The sequence below is a fragment of the Macrotis lagotis genome, chromosome 2 (genome assembly GCF_037893015.1).
Source record: "Macrotis lagotis isolate mMagLag1 chromosome 2, bilby.v1.9.chrom.fasta, whole genome shotgun sequence".
NCBI lineage: Eukaryota > Metazoa > Chordata > Mammalia > Peramelemorphia > Peramelidae > Macrotis > Macrotis lagotis.
The window spans coordinates 154,007,275-154,028,108 of record NC_133659.1 but is presented as its reverse complement, the minus strand read 5'-3'; the positions used below and the strand labels follow the sequence as shown (position 1 = coordinate 154,028,108).

The window sequence follows — 20,834 nt, the reverse complement described above, 5'->3', positions numbered from 1 at the left end:
GGGAAAATAAAATGTCTTTTATGCAGAATGTTGATTACAGGAAATGTAGCTCAGGAGTGTGATATAATGGAAAGAGTAGGTTTGGAGTCAGAGAAATGTAAATTTGTTCCTGAATCCTAGGTTTGCTCTGAGTTCAAATTCTGACTGCCATGTACTAGCTTTGTGACCTTTATTCATTTCATATCTCTGGGAGTCAGTTTATCTGTCAAGTGAAGGCATTGGACAATGTGATGGCTAAGGTCACTTCAAATTCTAAATTGTGATTCTAGCTAACCAAGGAAAGATGAAAATTTTATATGTGCATGTCTGGATGTGGCTGATTTGACAATATAGAAGACTAAGAGATCCTTAAACTCAGAGTTAAATTTTTTTTTAAATCTAATATTTCATTTGATTCCTGAATCTCAGGTGCAAAAACTTTGCTAGCTAGACTTATTTCAAGCAGGCAAGACAATTCCCTGACTTGGGCTTCACTACCTATGTGGATAAGATAGGGATAATGCTGATCACATCTTTCCAAGATAGGGGAGATGTGGAGAAGATTACTTAGGGTAAGGCAGTGCAGTACTTATAGCAGGGCTTTTAGTTTAATTAAAGTAGAATCCACCAAAGCTTGAACAACCTTAAACTGTGAATGTAATTTCAGAAGCTGGAGACAATAGAGAAAATAGCTACTAGTTTTGATCAGTAGCTCAGCTGAATTGCACTTTAAGAAAATGCTTTTCTTCCCATGGAATGTTAGCCCTGAAATTCTTTGGCTGATCAAGTGACAATTGCTTCAACCAATGGAACAACAAGTTGAGAGCATTACGTCATTGGGCCAAACTCTGGTTGGCTAATTGTCCTCTGGGAGCTAACCCAGAGTAGCTAGCATCTGTAAAAACTGCATTTTTCATGGATAGGATACACTGTTCAGTGCAACAAAGAGATGATCCTATCTGTATTTGTGAGGTCATAAAGTAGAATTTGGTGATTTCCAGAGTTTTTTGTTTTGTTTTGTTTTTGCTTTTTTTTTTTTTTTTTTTTGGTTTAAAAGTTTTTGTAAATGATCAGGGTAGAAAGTAATTTGCTTTACAACTATCTTTGACTTTTGGGAAGGTCAGATAGTGAACATTTCTAAGATCATTTTTGCAGTTATAATTTTCCACAGATAGAACTACCTCTACCTTTTCTGGTATTCATTTAGACTGTTCACAATATACCTTTCACTTGGATGTGGATAGGGAAAAAAAACAATTACAAGGCAAGACTACTTGCCAATTTAACTAGATTATGAAAACATTTGACTTAGGAGTTACTTAGGATCCAGTACCATGCACTTGAAAATGTTTCTCCTCTTGTTCTTCCTCTCCCTCCTCACTTTCCCCTTCATTTTGCTCCTTCTCTTCCTCTTCTTTGTTCATTCTTCTCCCTTTACTTTTCTTCCCCTTCTTTTTCTCTTCCAGTTTATCTCCCTTGTCTCCAACTGTTTCTTCCCTTCAAATTCTTTCCCTGCCTCTACATGTAGAGCTTAATTTGGCCTTGCCCAAATGCAATCATCCAGGTTTCCTTCATCCATTGAAGATTGGCTAAAGAGAAAGAGAGTGCTATAGAAGCAAGGAAAGAGCAGAGAGGAAGAAAGATTAATGGAATCTTGGTCCTGATTTCAATGACTCAAAGAATAGAACCTTAGATTTTTAGAGCTGGGAAGAATATTAGTGAACATTTGCACCACTGGTTGTCAAGTCAAGTTATATTACAGATTGTTTAGAATATCTCAATTGTTGGGAAATATACATTTATGCACTCTTCATTTAAAAGATGAAGAGACTGAACCTTAGAGATATTGACTGACTTGTCTAAGGGCTATTTAGTGGAACAGAGGAGATATGGTAGAGTAGAGGGTCAGTGGAAAGAAATACTTATTTATATAGTTCCTATTATATGTCAATCACTTTCCTAAGTGCTTTACAAATAGGATCTCATTTGATTCTCAAAACAAGCCTGGAGCTAGATAATATTATCACCAATTTACAGTTAAGGAAATCCAGGCAAGGAGAAATTGACTTGTGACTTGTCCAGGTTCACAGAGCTAATAGGTATCTGAGGTTATATTTGAACTCGAGACTTCCTGCCTCCTAGCCCAGAACTGTACTACCTGTTAGTGGGGTGAAAAATCCTTAGGTTATAGATTTTACTTCACTCCTCTTCCCTCACTTCAAGGAGGTTTCCCTTCAGTGGTAGTGGGTGGGTGGGTGGGGACTTCAGGATGACTAGGTATAAGGTATTGCCAGATTAGTGAATAATTTGAAAGCAGGCAGGTTTGACTTAAAAACAAGTACTCACCCATTTAATCACTTAGGAAGGGATGATTCTGATCCATTATTTAAAGTGATCTCTTTCAAAAGATTTCCAGATTTCCTCTTAAGAGGATTCTCTCCTCATTTTTTTATTTTTTTTGTATAGATTGCTTATCTGTGAACATAGTTTATTTCAGTAGAACAAACCCTTTAAGGATGGGGACTATCTTTTATATTTATATTTCCAGTGCCTGCCACAAAGTAGGATATTATTAGATGTTTGCTGATTTATTGAATAGATATCATTATGGTAAAAATCTATGTGTAGTAAAAATTCAATGCAGCCTCTGGACCACTTACTAAATTTCCTGGCTCAATTGAATTATAAGAGGCCTTGACTTTTTCTTTTTTTTCTTTTCTTTTTTTTTTTTTTACAAGGCAATGTGGTTAAGTGATTTGCCCAAGGTCACATGCTAGGCAATTATTAAGTGTCTGAGGCCAGATTTGAACTCAGGTACTCCTGACTCCAGGGCCTGGACTCTATCCACTGTGCAACCTAGTCACTTGGGTCTTGACTTTTTGAAACAATATTGAATAAAACAAAATAATAGTTTTGTTATAGAACTTGGACCATCACCACCAAGAATATATGTAATGTAATAGAATAAGATATGCATTTTTGTTAGATATCAGCATTATCTACGTAACTTTTGTACCAGTAAACTTGGATTTAAGGCAAATTATAACCTTAAGGGATATTTAGTAGAGAGATGTTAAAGTTGCAGCCTGCAAAACTCCTATGCTGCCAAACCAGATTAAAATGAAATTGAGAAATTATTAACAAAATAAAAAATACAATACAACACAGATAATGTTAATTTATGGCTTTCTAAGTCAATATGTATCTTGATACCATTGATACCATTGATGTAGTACAATACTTGCCATTTATAGATGATAAAATTTGACAAAGACTTGTCCAAGATAGCTGATGACTAGCAGACCTGGGATTCAAACCTTATGCCCTCTGACTCTAATCTTAGGACTTTCCCCACTGTTTCATGCTGCTTTTAATGAAACAGATTACATTTCTGTGAGATTTCTCATCTTCCAAACTGTCTCCATCCAGAAGCTCTGTGAAATTTGCTCTATGGAAACCTCTGGTAGATCATCATTAATGCTCTTTACCAGCTCATAGTTCATAAAATTGAAAGAAAGAAAGCATTGTTAGTTTACAGTAGATCTCATGAAAAATAAAGATAGCCTCCAAAATCAACAGTCCTCTCCCCAGTGTATAGCTTCAGCCACTTTCATATTTACATGCATATATAGATACACACACACACACACACACACACACACACACACATATATATATATATATATACGTATGTATATATTACAGCACCTTGTACAATGTTCTATACAAGAAGGTTTTTAAAAAATGTTTGGCAAATTGTTGTTGAATATATTTATTATAAAAGATTATTATACCAGCATGAACTTATGGGAGAATTTTAAATGGATACACATGTACTTACATATTATAATAGTTAATATAGCTGATTTTAAGGTTTGAAAAATTATCTTATTTCATCCTCAGAAAAACTCTTTGAGGTGGACACTGTTACCATCCTCATTTTATGGATTAGGAAATTGTTGCTAAGAAAAATTATATAACTTACTTAGGATTCTATACCTAGTAAGGATCTGAGACAGAATTCAAACTCAAATCTTTCCATCTCCAATGTGTATATATGTGTGTGTGTGTGTGTGTGTGTGTGTGTGTTTGTGTGTGTGTATATCTATATATCTGTATATGTGTATATGGATATATATATGTGTGTATATCTATATATGTGTGTATATGGATATATATATGCATATGTATATGTATGTATATGGATGCATCCTAACAAGTGCCATTTTTGAAGTGCCATCCTTTGCACAGATTGAAGCAAGTGACAGTGGTCTTCATTCTCATGGAGTTTTTTATAGCTATTCTAAATGAAGGTAATTTAGGGCAGGAGTGTGCAGCTCAAAGAGAAACAGACCACTAACTTCACATTAAGAATAGCTCCTGTCACTTGTTGACTTAGAAAATCACATATTCTCATTATTTACATTCTATTGTATTTTTATTTATTATTAATTTTAAATTATTTTTATTAAATTACTTATTAAATTATGATTAATTTTAGATATTTTCCAGTGATATTTTAATCTAATTGGACCTCTTGGGATGTGTCTGATACCTTTGTTTTAGGGGATACATCACCTTTGCCAGGGGGGGGAAAACTCTTCTCTGTAATGAGTTTTATACTAATACTTATAAAAGGAATTCTTCAGCTCGGTTATGAAGTAGATGGAACCCCAGGTCTGGAGTCTGGAGGACTTGAGTTCAAATGTGGTTTTAGACATATCAACAGACATTTATTAAGCATCTACTGTGTTCCAGCCACTGTGCTAAGCTCTTACTAGCTATGTGAATGTGGTCAAGTCATTCAATTACATTTATAAAATAGGAATAGCACCTACCTTCCAAGGTTGTTATAAGAATCAAATGAGATGATAATTGTAAAGCTACCTATTATTATTATTATTATTATTATTATTATTATTATTGTAAAACAGGAACAATAATAATACCTACCTCTCAGAATTGTGAGGATCAAATAAGATAATAATTGTAAAATATTATGTATCTGTTGACTACAATTATTATTCATTTCCTTGTCGTGGCAAGAAACACAATTCTCCTTGCATCATAGCTCTAATGTAGGGCATCATAGCTCTGCCATCTCATATCTGGAGTTTCTTTTTTGTATTACCATCCTTGCTGACCTGAGGACCAGGGCATACCACTACTCTTTGTGTCCATTCAGGTTCTATCCATTGACTCAAGGTTCAGACAGTATCTGACTATAATATTCTTTGGGAAAGAAAAGTGAATAAAAGGATCCCTTTTCTACAATTATGTCACTAGGAAAAAGGAAAAAAAGAATATGACACCAAATAAATTCCTTTTTCCCCTTCTTGGGAAATAAAATCTAAGATCATGCCAACTTCTTCCATGGTGAAAACTGAGACTGATGTTTAAAAATCCATTTTCTGTGGTAGCCAGCACATTTGGAGTAGCAAATGCTATGCTCTCTGGCTATGGGGTCAGCAGATTTAAACCTAGTTTTAGATCTGGGGAGGCTCAGCCTGGGGTATAAGAGAGCTGGTCTGATGGATGGTAGGACCCAGGCTAAAGATAAATCTGTCTTTGGTCATCCCTACTTAGCATTGTTTGTTGCTATTGCCACCTGAAATGCTAAGTAGGGGAAATGATACTGTCTGACCTAGTTTTTTCCAGAAATAGAAGTCCAAGGGCGCCTTTACCCTGCAAAATTACTTTTTGATACACTCTCCAAAAGCATAAGAATAGCTCAAATAATGGTAGTGATTCTCTGGAGGTCAGCTCCCAAATAAAAGGTCCTTCTTTTGTGAGTTCTAAGCTTTTTTTCTCTTAAGGTCTTTTACAAGATCTTTTACATAAACAAAGCATGTACTTTATTCAGTATTTGGACCTGTATTTTTTGTCCTATTTCTATTAGTAATTCAGTGTGCCAAGAATCTTTTATAGCACTGGTTCTTTTAATGAAAATAATATTCTGTATTTATGTATAGCTTGTGGCCCCAGGAGCTGAAATCATTTCATAGACACTATCTAATTTGCTCTCACAGTATCTCAGTGAGATAGGAAAAGAGTTAAGTGTTCTAAGACTATTCCCACCAAGGAAGGAGCATAGAAATTGGCTCTGGGGAAATTAAGAGATCTGTGCATGAGCTATATGGAAGGATTTTCTGCCCAGAATGAATTACTTGGGGATGTGGTGAGATGGCAGCCTTGGAAAGTCTTTAATGGAATAGAAAACAATTTATCTCAGCTGGTAGAGGAATGGTCCTGCCTGCAGACAAGGGGATAGATTAGGCAACCTTATTGAGAGGTCCTTATAAGATTCTCTCTCTTTTTTTCCTTCTTTGTAAAATAAAGAATGGAGATTCAGGGAAGTTATATGACTTCCCGAACACCAAAAAGTCAGTCTGTGAGAGAATGAAACTAACATCCACATATTGATATTTCAAGATTAGTATAGAAAGTTTTAGATCACACTATCTCTGCAGATTATCTAATAGAATTTTTTATTTCTCCTCTCTCTCCTCTCCCCTTCCCTCCCTTCTCCTCTCCTCTCCTAACCCTCCACTCAACATGCTGTTTTCCTTCACTTATGAGAGATGGCTTGATGCAATTAGAATATTGGATTTGGAGATGGAAAGATTTGAGTTTGAATTCTGTCTCAGATCCTTACCAGGTATAGAATCCTAAGTAAGTTATTTAATTTTTCCTAGCAACAATTTCCTAATCTATAAAATGAGGATGGTAACAGTGTCCACCTCAAAGAGTTTTTCTGAGGATGAAATAAGATAATTTTGTGAATCTTAAAATCAGCTATATTAACTATTATAATGTGTAAGTACATGTATATCCATTTAAAATTCTCCCATAAGTTCATGCTGGCATAATTATCTTTTATAATAAATATATTCAACAACAATTTGCCAAACATTTATTAAAAAACCTTCTGTTTACAGAACATTGCAAGGTGCTGTAGGATATATAAAGTTTAGATAAAAGACAGTCTGGTAAGTAACAGAATTCATCTTCTTTTCCTTCAACCTTACCCTTCTTCCTAAATTCCTTATTATTGTTAGACATGTGAATAATATATTTCACCATTTCTATCACTGCTACAACCATTGTCCCAATTGCCTGGGCTTGAAACTTTGGAATTATCATTTTTGTGAGAATCCTTCCAGACATCCAGGTTTCTTGGAGTCATCCTGACTCCCTCTTCCTTTCCTTACATAGCTATTCAGTTTGCCAAGTCTCATGGTTTCTATCTCAGTAACATTTATTAGATTTACTTCTTTCTACTCATATGACTACAATCCATTTTAAGACCCAAAATACCTCTCTCTTGGCCCAACAGTCTTCTAATTATTCTATCTGAATCAAGTCTCCCTTTCCAATCTACCCTTCACACAATTGTCACAGTGGTATTCCTAAAGGATAGGTTTAACCATATAAAACTCCTGATGTTCAGTAGTTTCCAGTTGTCTCTAAGTTCGAATATAGACTCCTCTATTTGGGATTTAAAGCTCCATCTAGTGCTAAATTAATTTTCTGATCTTATTGTACCTTATTTCCCTTCACAGATTCTATAACCTACTAACTATCCTTCTTACTGTTCCTCACACACATAAATACACAGCAGTGTCCATTCTTGGAGTGAACTATCTTCTCACCTTTGCTTTTTAGAATTGCTAACTTCCTTTAGAGTTCAGCTTAGCTCAAGTGCTATTTTCTACATGTTGCTTCTCCTGATTTCTTGCCCTTCCTCCCAGCTGTACCTTCCCTGAAATTACCTCTAGAAATCATCTGAGTATAATATAGAAAATATAATAGAAAACAATGTAATGTAATATAATATGATATAACATAATGATATATGATATAATAATATTGTAATGTGATGATGTGTTTGTTAAAAATTTATATATCTATATGTCATTTTCTCTGATTGAACAAAAGCTCCTTGAGTACAAGAATAGTTTCATTTTTGTCTTTGTAGCATTAGAACCTAGCATTATGTCTGGTACATAAAGAGTACTTTATAAATGCTTATTGATTGATGAGAATAAGGAAAACATGACACATACACAGATAGCTATGATAAAACATAGCACATGATAGATGAAAGAAAAGAAAGAAAAAACCAGGATGCTTTAGGAGAGAGGAGGAGAGACATTAATCTCAGGAGGAATTGTGGAAATTTTCCCAAAGAAATCATTTCAATTGGGTTTTGAAGATGGATGAAAATTCAACAGATTAAGAAGGTGTAGGGGTAAGGATGATGTCGAGAGGATAATCCAAACACAGTAGATAGGGAAGCATGAAGAAAGGCTTTGAGATGATTAAGTATGGGACATGTATTGTGGATGGTGAGTAGTTCATTTGGGTTCAATGTATAGTACATAGACAAGAATTATATGAGATAAAGCTAAAGAGATAAGAGTGAGATCAGATTATATTTCTAATCTTGAAGTATTTAATGATAAAAAAGAAACCCCTAGTGAATCCTTTTTCTAAGGAAGAAAAAAACCTCATACACTCCAAACCCCAATCTTAAAAACTGTTTTAGAATTTTATTTATTTTTTGCATAAACTGACTTTTTTTCTTGAACTTTGGTACTTCTTTGCTATATACAGTATTCTTGAAATGAACAAAGTCTAGCCCTCTCTTCACCATATGCTTTCCATCAGACCTTTCCTACTCCATCCTCTCTTTCCCCTTCCATCTCTCTTAAAGTACACTAAGTCTGAGCTCCTTGAATGTATTTAGGTTGTCTGATATGACCTTAGAGAATCACTGGAGTCCAAAAGTGAGTGGTGATTCCATCAGTGTGCTGGCCTCCCTATCCAGATGAGTGCTTGCAGAACTGGAGTTTTCATTACTCTCACACAGATTCTCATAAACATTTATTTATAGCATGAGCTCAATCCTAATGGGGAGGGGGTGTAGCAAAGGATGATCTGGTTAAAGCACCTAAATGATGTTATATAAATGACTTCATAGGACTTAGGATTCTGGGCTGCTTAATATCACTCTGGAATAATCATGCCTTTCTCTAAACATGATGTAATAAAATGAGAGTTGGCCCTAAGGCTCCATGCCTTCCGTCCCTATGTTGTATTTTCTGGTCTAATGTCAGTCACATTTCAAAATAGAGATAATAAAACCTGCAGTCCCAGGGGTTTGAAGAACCCAAGCCAATTTATCAGGCTACAGAGGCCAGCAAAAAGAAGATTAGGAACATTAGAAAGGAATAGATTGATTTTAGGAGAGAAGATTGTAGGCTAGGAGGCCAGAAAGAGGACTGTGAGGGCTTTCCCCACATTTCCATTCATGCCTCTTCTCTGCCCCCCCCACCATTGTTCATTTTTATGCTATTTCTCATATAAATGGCTACAGAGAGATCTTTAATTTATCTCTGATCACTTCTTCATATGCTAGAACACAGACTCTGCTGGTTACTTGCTTCTCAAGCTACCCACCCTTTGCCCCTTAAGCCTCATTCTAACTGAATGTGAAAACTATATTTGCAGAATGGGCAGAGTTGTTTACAAAGAACAATTAGGCAGAATTGATTCCTGGGACTGGAGAAGGGGGAAGGAGAGAGAGAGAGAGAGAGAGAGAGAGAGAGAGAGAATGTGCTGACAGTCTAGCATGGATGAAGAAATGCTTGCTTACCCTGACTCTGCTTGGGGTTCAGAGAAGCTTATTTTCACCACAGTTCCCTTCATGGTCTGCTGCTCTGGCTGTTACCACCTAGCTGGTCTTTGGATCTTCTGCTGTAATGAATGTAATATTGTTGCTATTGTTCAGTCATTTTTTCAGTTGTTTCTTACTCTCCTTGGTAAAGACATTAGAGTGATTCGCTGATTCCTTCTCCAATTCATTTTACAGAGGAGGAAATTGAGGCAAAAAAAGGATTAAGTGACTTGTCCAGGGTCACACAACTTCCTGTCTGAGGCCAGGTAGGAAGATGAGGCTTCTTGATTCCAGCTCTATCCACTGTGCCACCTAGCTGTCCAAGCAAATATAATGACTCTTTGGAGACAAATGAATGAATTAAAAAAATGTATGAAGTGTTCATCATATATCAGGTATGGTGCACATACACACACAATACAAAAGTAAGACAGTCTTAGCTATTATTATAGTAGAGAAACAACACACACACACACACACACACACACACACACACACACATATATATATATATACATATATACATATACACATATATATGAGTGATGGTCAGGGAGAGTGTGAGGAATCACAGGGAGGGAGAGTTGACTCATAAGGGAGTCCTATCCTTTCCAGATACAGCAATAGTATAGTAGAATTATTTTAATTACTGAGCCTTCAGCAGAGGGTGAAGAGGTAAGGGTTAGGAAATTTGAAGTATAGCCTGGCCTGCAAGTCTGGAATAAGTCAGATATAGAGGGTTAGTTGAGTTTGCCATCACCCTCTCTCATCAATAAAAGTAGTTCTAGGGGTAGCTAGGTGAAGCAAGTGGATAGAGCACTGACCCTGGAGTCAGGAGGACCTGAGTTCAAATCCAACCTCAGACACTTAATAATTGCCTAGCTGTGTGACCTTGGGCAAGCCACTTAACCCCATTGTGTTGCAAAAACAAAACAAACAAAAAAAGTTTATTACTCTTCCTAGGATCTGATGGAGGCAATGTAATTTAGTATACTGGATCTATAATCAGGGAATATGGATTCTACTCTTAAATCAAATATATATTAGATATATGATCAAGAGCAAATAAGAAATAATTACTCAGCCTCAATTTCCTCATCTGTAAAATGGGTAAAATAACATTTCTTATTTTTGTTGTTCAGTTGTATCTGACTCTTTGTGTCCCCTTTTGGAGTTTTCTTGGCAAAGATGTTGGAGTGGTTTGCCATTTCCTTCTCTAACTCATATTTTACAGGGGGAGGAAACAGGTAAATATGGTTAGGCAGCTTATCCAGCTAGTGGTTAGATATAACTGCTAAATGTCTGAGGATGGATTTGAATTTAGGAAGATGAGTCTGGCACTCAATCCACTGTGTTACTGAGCTGTCCTGACATTTGTAATACAATACTTTATATGATGTAAGGAAAATATCTCTGAAACTCATTCTACTATAGAAATATATAGCTTATATTTTTGTATAGTGGGAACAAAAATGAGGGTAGAATTCAAAGATAATTCTAAGGTTTTAAGCCTGGGAAATTGGGACAATATTATAGCAGAGATAGAAATGGTGAAATACATTATCCATATGTCTATATAGGAAGGGTACTTAAGAAATAGTGTGGTATAAAGGACAGTGTTTGAGATAAGGCATAAGAAGATTGACTTGTGATCTTGGGAAAGACCTAAGTTAGATTTCCTATTTGTTTGATAGGGTTATCCCTATCCCATAAGTTTGTAGTAAGGATCAAAGTAGATAACAAAATGTAAATGTTAATTGTGGTATATAAATTTTGGGTATTATTATTGACTTCAACTCTAAGTTCTCCAAGAACAGGTCAATAATGTAATCATTATTTTTCTCTATTTTAATCCAATAGTTTTGTTTGTAGCCAAGTTGTTGACATATCTTATTTCTTTAGGATTATTTACTGTAGCCCTTTCTAATTTTTATCTTTAAAGAAATATATTTTACTATTCAATAGTTATCTTACATCTTATAGTTGAAATGAAAATGTGCATCTTTTCCTTTTTTTAGAAAATTTATTGGTCTCTTGTTTTTACATTGCTTAGCTTCTAAATATATCCTTTCCTTCCTCCTTAAACTGATCAAAGCATTAATTTTTAAAATACATAATGTGTTCTAAACCCTCAGTCATTACTCTTGTTCTGTCTCTTCTTATCTCAAGCCTAAATTTACTGCAGTAGCCTCCCAACTAATTTAACTGCCTCCAGTCTCTCCTATCTCTTATCTTCCTAAAACATTAATTAAATCACATCACTTCTTTGGGTGAGAATCCACAGTGGCAGCATACAGTTTATCAGGACCATTTCAGGTTCCTCAGCATGATATTAGAAACATTCCAAAACAGGATTCCTTGCCTCTTCCTTTTCCATGTCTCTTCTCATCTTCTATTTAACCTTATCTCCTACTATTCCCCAACATTTACAACCAGCTCCTGTTTAGTGGCAAACAATGAATCCTCTGAAGTGGTCATATGTATTCAGATTCACACAATTCAAAATGATGGTTATATAAAATATGGTAATTGTATCTATCCCAGTGGAAATATGTATTGTGAATTTAAATAATGGGATACTTTGGGAGATACATTATTGGTACTAGTTTTACTACTAGATGACACTAGATGTATTAATACCAGTAAGAGAGGGCCGATGCTGGGGTGGAGTTGGCACCGCGGCTGCCATGAGGCTGCCCAACATCCTGTACACGGGTACACCAGGGGTTGGAAAGACCACACTAGGCAAAGAACTTGCATCAAGAACAGGACTGACATACATTAATGTGGGCGATTTAGTACAAGAAGGACAGTTATATGATGGCTTTGATGAAGAATACAAATGTCTTATTTTGGATGAAGACAGAGTAGTTGATGAGTTAGAAAATAAAATGACCGAAGGTGGAATTATTGTCGATTATTACCATGGCTGTGACTTTTTTTCTGAACGATAGTTTCATATAGTTTTTGTGCTTCAAACAGATAATTCTGTGTTATATTCAAGACTTGAAAAGAGGGAATACAGTGCAAAGAAGCTACAGGACAATATACAATGTGAAATTTTCCAAATTCTTTATGATGAAGCCATGGCCTCCTACAAGCATGAAATAGTGCACAAGCTGTCAAGCAATGTACCAGAAGAACTAGAGAGTAATTTAGATCAGATAATGAAATGGATTGAACAGTGGATGAAAGATAATAATTGAACTTTGAAGACAAAGCATGGATTTTCAAGGTGTTCTACAAATTATTTTCTTGATGACTTCTTCCTCCTTATGCAATAGGAATTAAGACAACTTACACCAAATTTTACTATCCAGAATTGTGTTGTACAAGTGGCAGGTGGATAATATATCAGGTTGAGTTATGATTAAATTTTTTTTCTCCATGAGAAAACTGAGAAACCCCCAAATAAACGAAGAAGATATTAAGGATTTTTAAAGTTTAGATATATTCAACATTCTCATTTATTTTGGTTACCTGCTAAAGAGTAAGCAAATTTGAGAAACTAGATGGAAATCTAATAATTGACATGAAAAAGAAAAATGAAGACCAGGAAGAACTGCTGACTTTGTAAATAAAAGAGCTTAAGGATAAAGATATCAACATTACTTTAAGTGTTCTATTGGTGGTGAATGTTTTTTTAAATCTTGGAGTTTATAAATTAGGTTAGTCACAAAGTAAATGATGAGGCTTTTAAGAAAATAGCATATTTTTTTATATTTTTAGTGGTTGTTTAGTCTGTTCACTGAGCTCTTTTGCCTAAAAAATCACTGCTGTTACTAGCACTGATATTTATCTCTTCAGGAAGAGTAAGTTGATCACATTTTCCATATATAGATGGGAAATAGCAAGTCTTCTGTACACTATGGAGACTGTAAATATAAATTTATTGGTTGACTAATTTCAGTCTTGCTAAGTAAGTTTCATGAAAATTCATGTGATTATGCTTTTCTACCATAGAGGTGGTGGTAATTATTAGATAAAATTTTAAAATATAGTGATTATGTATTTCATGAAGATGCGTTTTAACATTGACACTGACATTTTCCCTCTCCCTTTTAAAAGTATATTTCTATGCCTTTTTGATATATTCTTGGACCATGAAGCAGGCCTTGTTATTTTACCTATGGTACTCTGCACTCCTTCCTTTGCCTTTCTGAGAAACCGCCCTTTCAAAGATCACCTTTGCTGCCTATAACTTCAACCAGAAGGTGATCTGATCCATCAGTGTTTTTGTGAGAGAAAGTCAGATTCATTGCTGGTAAGGTTCTGCATGTCCAACTTGCCTTTAGGCCATCTCCACTTGGACATATTATTGCTTCTTCAGTTTAGGCCCTCCCAGAGAGTACTAGATTTATAATTAGGAGAAAACTGAATTCAGATTTTGTCTGATATAAACCATGTAACCCTGGAGAAATACAAAACTCTGAGATTTGATATCATTTTATAAAAAATGTTAGCTGCAAAAAAAAATTAATACCAGCAAGATCAGCTTCTCTACTTTTCTATGCTCATCTAATGGCTCTATACTTTGCACTATTCATAGCCACAATGCTCTTCACTTTTCTTTTTCCTTATTCAAATCCTTTTCATCCTTCAAAGCTCAGCACACATCCCACTGCTCCCCATGGGATTTTCTTGGGTCTACTTAGGTCACATTGACTTCTCCCTTCTTTGAATCCCTCTAGTACAACTTGTTTGTGTCATATAATCTAGGATTATGTTGTCTGACTTTGTGTTATATGTGTGTATATGCCTTTTCTCCCCAACTAGACTGTAAGCTTCTTTTTTTTTTTTTTGTAAGGCAAACAGGGTTAAGTGGCTTGCCTAAGGCCACACAGCTAGGTAATTATTAAGTGTCTGAGACTGAATTTGAACCCAGGTACTCCTGACTCCAGGGCCGGTGCTTTATCCACTACGCCACCTAGCCGCCCCTAGACTGTAAGCTTCTTGAAGCCAAGGTCCAAGCTCTATATTTCTTTATGTTCTTTAGAGACTTTTAGAATGTTGAACACTTGTTGACTTGTTGATGAAGAGTACTGAACATAAATGAACTTTAAGTGTATACTAAATGAATTAAATATTTGCTAAACCTAAAGCCAGTTGAGGGTAGTTAGAAAGAAGAGATGCTTAAATGTGAATTATTAGGAAAGATTTTATGGGCAAAGTGGGACTTGACCTGGGCCCTGATGGATAGAATTTAGAAAAAAGAAGAGAGGTTAGAAGAATCTAGGCAGATCCATAATTTCTGTTCTTGGGATAAATTTCAGGAATTATACCCTTGTCTGCATGGAGGCCACTGGGACACTGGGCTGCTGGGACAGGGGTAAAAGATCTAGGAATCTTTTCAGAGACTGGAAGCCAGTCATGGAAGAAAAGTAGCTAGCCCTAGTTTCTACAATAACCTACTTATTCTTTCTTTATAACTCCTGGAACACCCCATGTGCAGTCTGTATCCTCAGAATTCACAACTCTGATTTAAAGTTCTGGTCACTGCCTAATTAGAGCACTCACTCCAGGCAAAAGAACTGATATATGTGAGGAGGAGAAGATGGAATGAACATGGATCTTCACAGTCTAGCTAGAGCAGAAGGTTCACCTTGGAGAGTCATCTGAGATAAGGTTAGAAAGTCATGCTTTTGAAAAGACGTGTATGAACTGAGTGAAGGGAGCAGAACTAAGAGAACATTATTCATATTAGCAACGACATTGTGAGATGATCAACTATGATGGATGCAGCTCCTCTAAGCAGTTCAGAGATCAAGGACAACCCTGAGCAATCTGCTATGGACAATGCCATCCACATCCAGAGAAAAAATTATGGAGTCTGAATGCAGAGCAAAGCATGCTATGTTCAGTTTTTAAACTTTTATTTTTTTCCTTTCTTTCTCATAGTTTTTGCCTTTCTCTAGGTTCTAATTCCTCTTTTTTATTATTATTTTTTATTTGTTTTTCTTGAATTTTACAAATTTTGCACCCAATCTCGCTTCCCTCCACCCACCCCCAAAGAAGGCAGTCTGAAAGTCTTTACATTGTTTCCATGCTATACATTGATCTAAATTGAATGTGTTGAGAAGAAATTATATCTTTAATGAAAAGAATATATGAGATAGCAAAATTACATAATAAGATACCTTTTCTTAAAAATTTAAATTAAAGGTAATAGTCTTTGGTCTTTGTTTAATCTCCACAAATCTTTCTTTGAATATAGATGGTATTCTCCATCACAGATACCCTAAAATTGTCCCTGATTATTGCACTGATAGAATGAGCAAGTCCATTAAGATTGATCATCAACCCTAATGTTGCTGTTATGGTGTACAATGTTCTTCTGGTTCTGTTCATCTTGCTCGGCATCAGTTCATGCAAATCCTTCCTGGCTTCTCTGAATTCCCATCCCTCCTGGTTTCTAATAGAACATTAGTGTTCCATAATGTACATATACCATTTCAGCCATTTCCCAATTGATGGACACATTCACTCAGTTTCCAAGTATTTTGCCACCACAAACAGGGTTGCTATGAATATTTTTGTATAAGTCTTGTTTTTACCCTTTTTCATGATCTCTACAGGGTATAGACCCAGTAGTGGTTTTTTTGGATCAAAGAGTATGCACATCTTTATTGCCCTTTGGGTGTAATTCCAAATTGCTCTCCAGAAAGGCTGGATGAGTTCACAGTTCCACCAATGATGTATTAGTGTCCCAGATTTCCCACATTCCTTCCAACATTGATCATTGTCCTTTCTGTCATATTGGCTAGCCTGAGAGGTGAAGTGTGGTACCTCAGAGATGCTTTAATTTGCATTTCTCTAATCAGTAATGTTCTAATTCCTCTTTCACAACTTTATTAATATGGAAATATGTTAAACACGATTGTTCATGTATTACTTTTACCAGACTATTTGCTGCCATGGGAAATGGGGAGAGAGGGTGGTAGAAAAATGTGGAACTCATAAATTTGCAAATGAATAGATGTTGAAAAACTACCTTTGCATGTAATTGGGAAAATAAAATTTCAAATAAAAAAAAAGATAGTCTTGCTTTACTAAGCTCCATGTTAAGGTGTACTCATACTCATACAAATATATTTAATGGACTTTGGCAGCAATAATTTAGGTATATGATTGATTTTATCATTGTAGTTGTTCCCTCTGCCAAAGCTAATCATAATCCCCCATATCTGGAATTTGCTCCCTTCTCACCTTAACCTCTTGGAATCTTGGTTTCCTTTAAGACTCAGCTTAAGCACCTTCTACTTGAAGCTGTCCTTGATCTGCCTATGTCCCAGTGCCTTTTTTCCTAAAGCTTACCTGTGTATAATATGTATATGGGGGCATCTAAGTGGTGCATTGGATAGAGTACCAACCCAGGAGTCAGGAGGACCTGAGTTCAAATCTAACCTCAGACACTTTCTAGCTGCGTGACCTTGAAGAAGTCACTTAACCCTGATTGCCTTGCCTCTAGGGCCATCTCCAATCATCCTGATTCATATCTGGCCACTGGACCCAGATGACTTGGAGAAGAAAGTGAGGTTGGTGACTTAGCACAGCATCCCCTTACTCAAGTCCAATTCCTGTGCTTGTCATGGTATCACCTCCCTGTTGTCATGGTCTTCTTTGAAAAATGTATCATATTTTAATACCCATTTATACATGTTTTGTCGCTTCTGATAAAAGAAAACCTCAAACTGTTCTATATGACCCCAGGAGGCAGAACTAGGAGCAATGAGTGGAAGTTGTAGAGAGGAAAAAGAAATCTCTTTAAATTTAGAGCTGCCTCCAGAGGTCATAGGAACAAGCATATTTGGGGGGGGGGGGGGTTGTTTTTATTTTTTTGAAAGGAAATGGGACTAAGTGATTTACCCAAGATCACACAATTAAGGTCCTCCTGACTCCAGGACTGGGGCTCTAACTGTTCCACCTAACTACTCCCATAGGTTTTTTTAAAGCCTTTATTAAGAACCTTCCATTAACCAGACACTGTACAAGAACTATAAGTTACTTGAGGGCAGAGACTATTTTACTTCTGACCTTTTATCCTCAGCATCTACCTTAAAATTCAGTTGACAATGGGTGTTTAATAAATGTGTACTGATTGAAGAGAATTGGAAAGAGAACAAGGACCTGGGTTCAGATCTTGTCTCTGCCACTTAAACTGCCTATTTGATCCTGCAGAAGTTACTCAATTGTAAAGTAAGTTAATAACACCTGCCTCCCAAGGATTGTTGTGGGGATTAAATGAGAGGTTCTTGGTACAGTGCTTGTTACATAGTAGGCTCTTAATAGATGCTTTTTAGAAAAACCTATATTCCTATGACCCCTTGAGGAAGTATTAAGTTTTAAGGAAATATTTCCTGACATCAAACCTAAATTTTTCTCTTTGCAATTTCCACTTTATTATTCCTAGTTCTGTCCTCTGAAGCTGAGTAGAATGATTTGATGCTTTCTTCCATATGACAGCCTTCAGATTCTTGAACACAGTTAGCATTAACTTCCTGTTCCTCCTCCTCTCCAAGCTCACGTAGATATAGCATATTTTAAATGGCTCTGTTTATTTTCTAAAAAATGCATTGGTCCTGCAGTGTAGAAACCATAAACAATCATTAACTTGATTATGAGTTTGGCATTTCTTGCTAAATGAAGTTATGATTCCTTTGGTTGCTTGAATTATACAATGTAAGTAGCAATTTGGGAAAGGAGGACCAATCAGATCCTAATCACCTTAATTCAGCAATTTAACACACGACATCTTCCCTGGTGAATGATCCCTACAATTTTTCTTATAGAGAAATATTTATATTCTTTTGGTCAATGTGGATAAAGAAGTGAAAGAATGACCATTATTAAAGATATTTCTGTTTCTATAAAAGTAACAAAACATTTTGGTAGGGTTTTGAAGTTTGCAAAGTAGGTAGCTTGCCTTGATGATCTTTGTTGAAGATACTCATCATAAATATTTCCTATCTACTTTGCTTAACCTTCTCTTGTCAGTCCTCTGGAGGACAATATGACTTGATGGCTCATGGCAGTTTTCCCACCAAATCAGTTTGGATTTCTCCCCTAGGACACTGGAAGCTTACTTACCAACCCTGCACCTATCAGGGATAGCCTTTTTTTTGTTTGTTTTTTTCTTCTCTTTGAACTTGGATCTTTGGGGTCATTCTCAAGCCAGGTTTACTTTTATCCTTGTGTCCCTTCACTCATTAAGTCCTTTCATTATGAGCTTTTGATTTTTTAGAAGGAGTGAGACTTAGTGAAAATAAGATGGGACTTCTTGAATGGTCACTGGTAATTTGAATCATCTTGGTCTTTTTTCTCTCACTGCCATGGTAGTTTTCTGAGAAAGTAACTTCGATTTGCCTTTGAAAATGTCCTTTAGTGAGTTGCAGATCCTTTTGTGTAAATCATTGTGCTTGGAGACTAATTAATACTTTACAGAGATTTTTCTAGACACTTGCCATATCTAATTCATTTCTGCCCACTCCTAGAGGTCCTGAATCCAAACTTCAAGGAGAAAGAGAAGCCAAGAGTAGTGCCCCAATGATTATTCTTCCATTTTGAGTATTCTCTACTTCATTATATTTAGTAAAGACTAATAAGACTTCTCACCAGCTGAGAGCATCCAGGATTATCCCCAAAGTTTGGGTGTTCCACTAAAGTGACCCTACTTTACCATGGATACTCCTTATAGAAAGAACCATAGGCATTTTTGGGGCAGCTAGGTGGCATAGTGGATAAAACACCGGCCCAGGAGTCAGGAGTACCTGGGTTCAAATCCGGTCTCAGACAGTTAATAATTACCTAGCTGTGTGGCCTTGGGCAAGCCACTTAACACCGTTTGCCTTGCAAAAACCTAAAAAAAAAAAAGAAAAGAAAGAAAGAACCATAGGCATTCTAGGAGACCTTTAAATACAAATAGAACAATAGCAAGTCTTCATTACTCATTTTGGCCGAACCCTAAACCACAGCAAAAGTAGTTGCCTATTGACTTTATCTTTTTTCTCTTCCAATCTATAGACCCTTTGTTGGTTATATTTTTCCCTTTACTTTCTTTTTTTTTAGGTTTTTGCAAGGCAAACGGTGTTAAGTGGCTTGCCCAAGGCCACACAGCTAGGTAATTATTAACTGTCTGAGATGGGATTTGAACCCAGGTACTCCTGACTCCAGGGCCGGTGCTTTATCCACTACGCCACCTAGCCTCCCCTTTCCTTTACTTTTCATGCCCTGTTCTACCCCTTTGATGTTTCTTCATATTTAACCTTGCTCTTGATAGTATATTTGCTCATCAGTGCATGTAATAACCAATTCTCCACCACTTAAATTCTTTTTTCCCTTCAAAATTCCTATCAGATTATCTGTCCTCTGTGAAAGCTTTCCTGATCCTACCATTTGTAAATGATCAAGTCAAACAGTCTACTTGTCATCTATAATACCTTTTCACACTGCTTTTTTACTTTCTTTTCACATATGACAGCACTGTGGGGTCTTAGAGCTAAGAGATACCTGGGATCAAGTCTAGCCTCTAACATTTGCTTGCTATGAGATCCTGAGCAAGCCTATTAACCACACTGAGACTGTTATTATTCCTGTCTTTAAAATGGGGATAATAATATATATCTATTGTATTTACTTCACAGGATTATTTTTTACTGAGCAAAGAGCAAGTTTATAAGCAATCTGTATCCATGTGGTCTTGATCCCAGGAGTGGAGTAGAGCATTCTAGCCCCTAGTCCAGTCTGAAGCCTGTGAAGGAATAACCCAGATGGAAGGGGAGTCTGTATTTGTCATTCTGAACCTATAGAACTTTCCATTTGGCTGTAAGTGTCTGATTCTAGTAGAAGTCTACTAGAAATGTAACTACAAGAAAGCTCATAGTTATATTACTCAGACCTAAACCCAGGTTAAGAATGTGTAGAATCCAGACAAGGATGGCAATGATCAGACTTTGCTTCAGATCAGACTACTTTGGGAACAATGAAAGTTGTAGGTCCCCGAACTGAGCTATCCTTGAGATCTTAGAGTAGCACAATATTCAATTACCTCAAGAAATCAGCAGCTGGATTGAGGACTCAGTTCAGCCCAATCATTCTCTCCAGAAGTTGACAGAGCCCCACCCTTACATAAAGCCTGAAGTCAGGAAATAGGTTATAAAAATGAGCAAACAAAGAAGAC

The 20,834-nt window shown here is 36.2% G+C and overlaps 1 pseudogene; it reads left to right on the top strand.

Annotated features, from left to right (window-relative positions):
- Nucleotides 1-12,345: 12,345 nt before the first annotated feature.
- LOC141511212 (adenylate kinase isoenzyme 6 pseudogene) lies at nucleotides 12,346-12,864 on the top strand (annotated as a pseudogene).
- The last annotated feature ends 7,970 nt before the right edge of the window (nucleotides 12,865-20,834 follow it).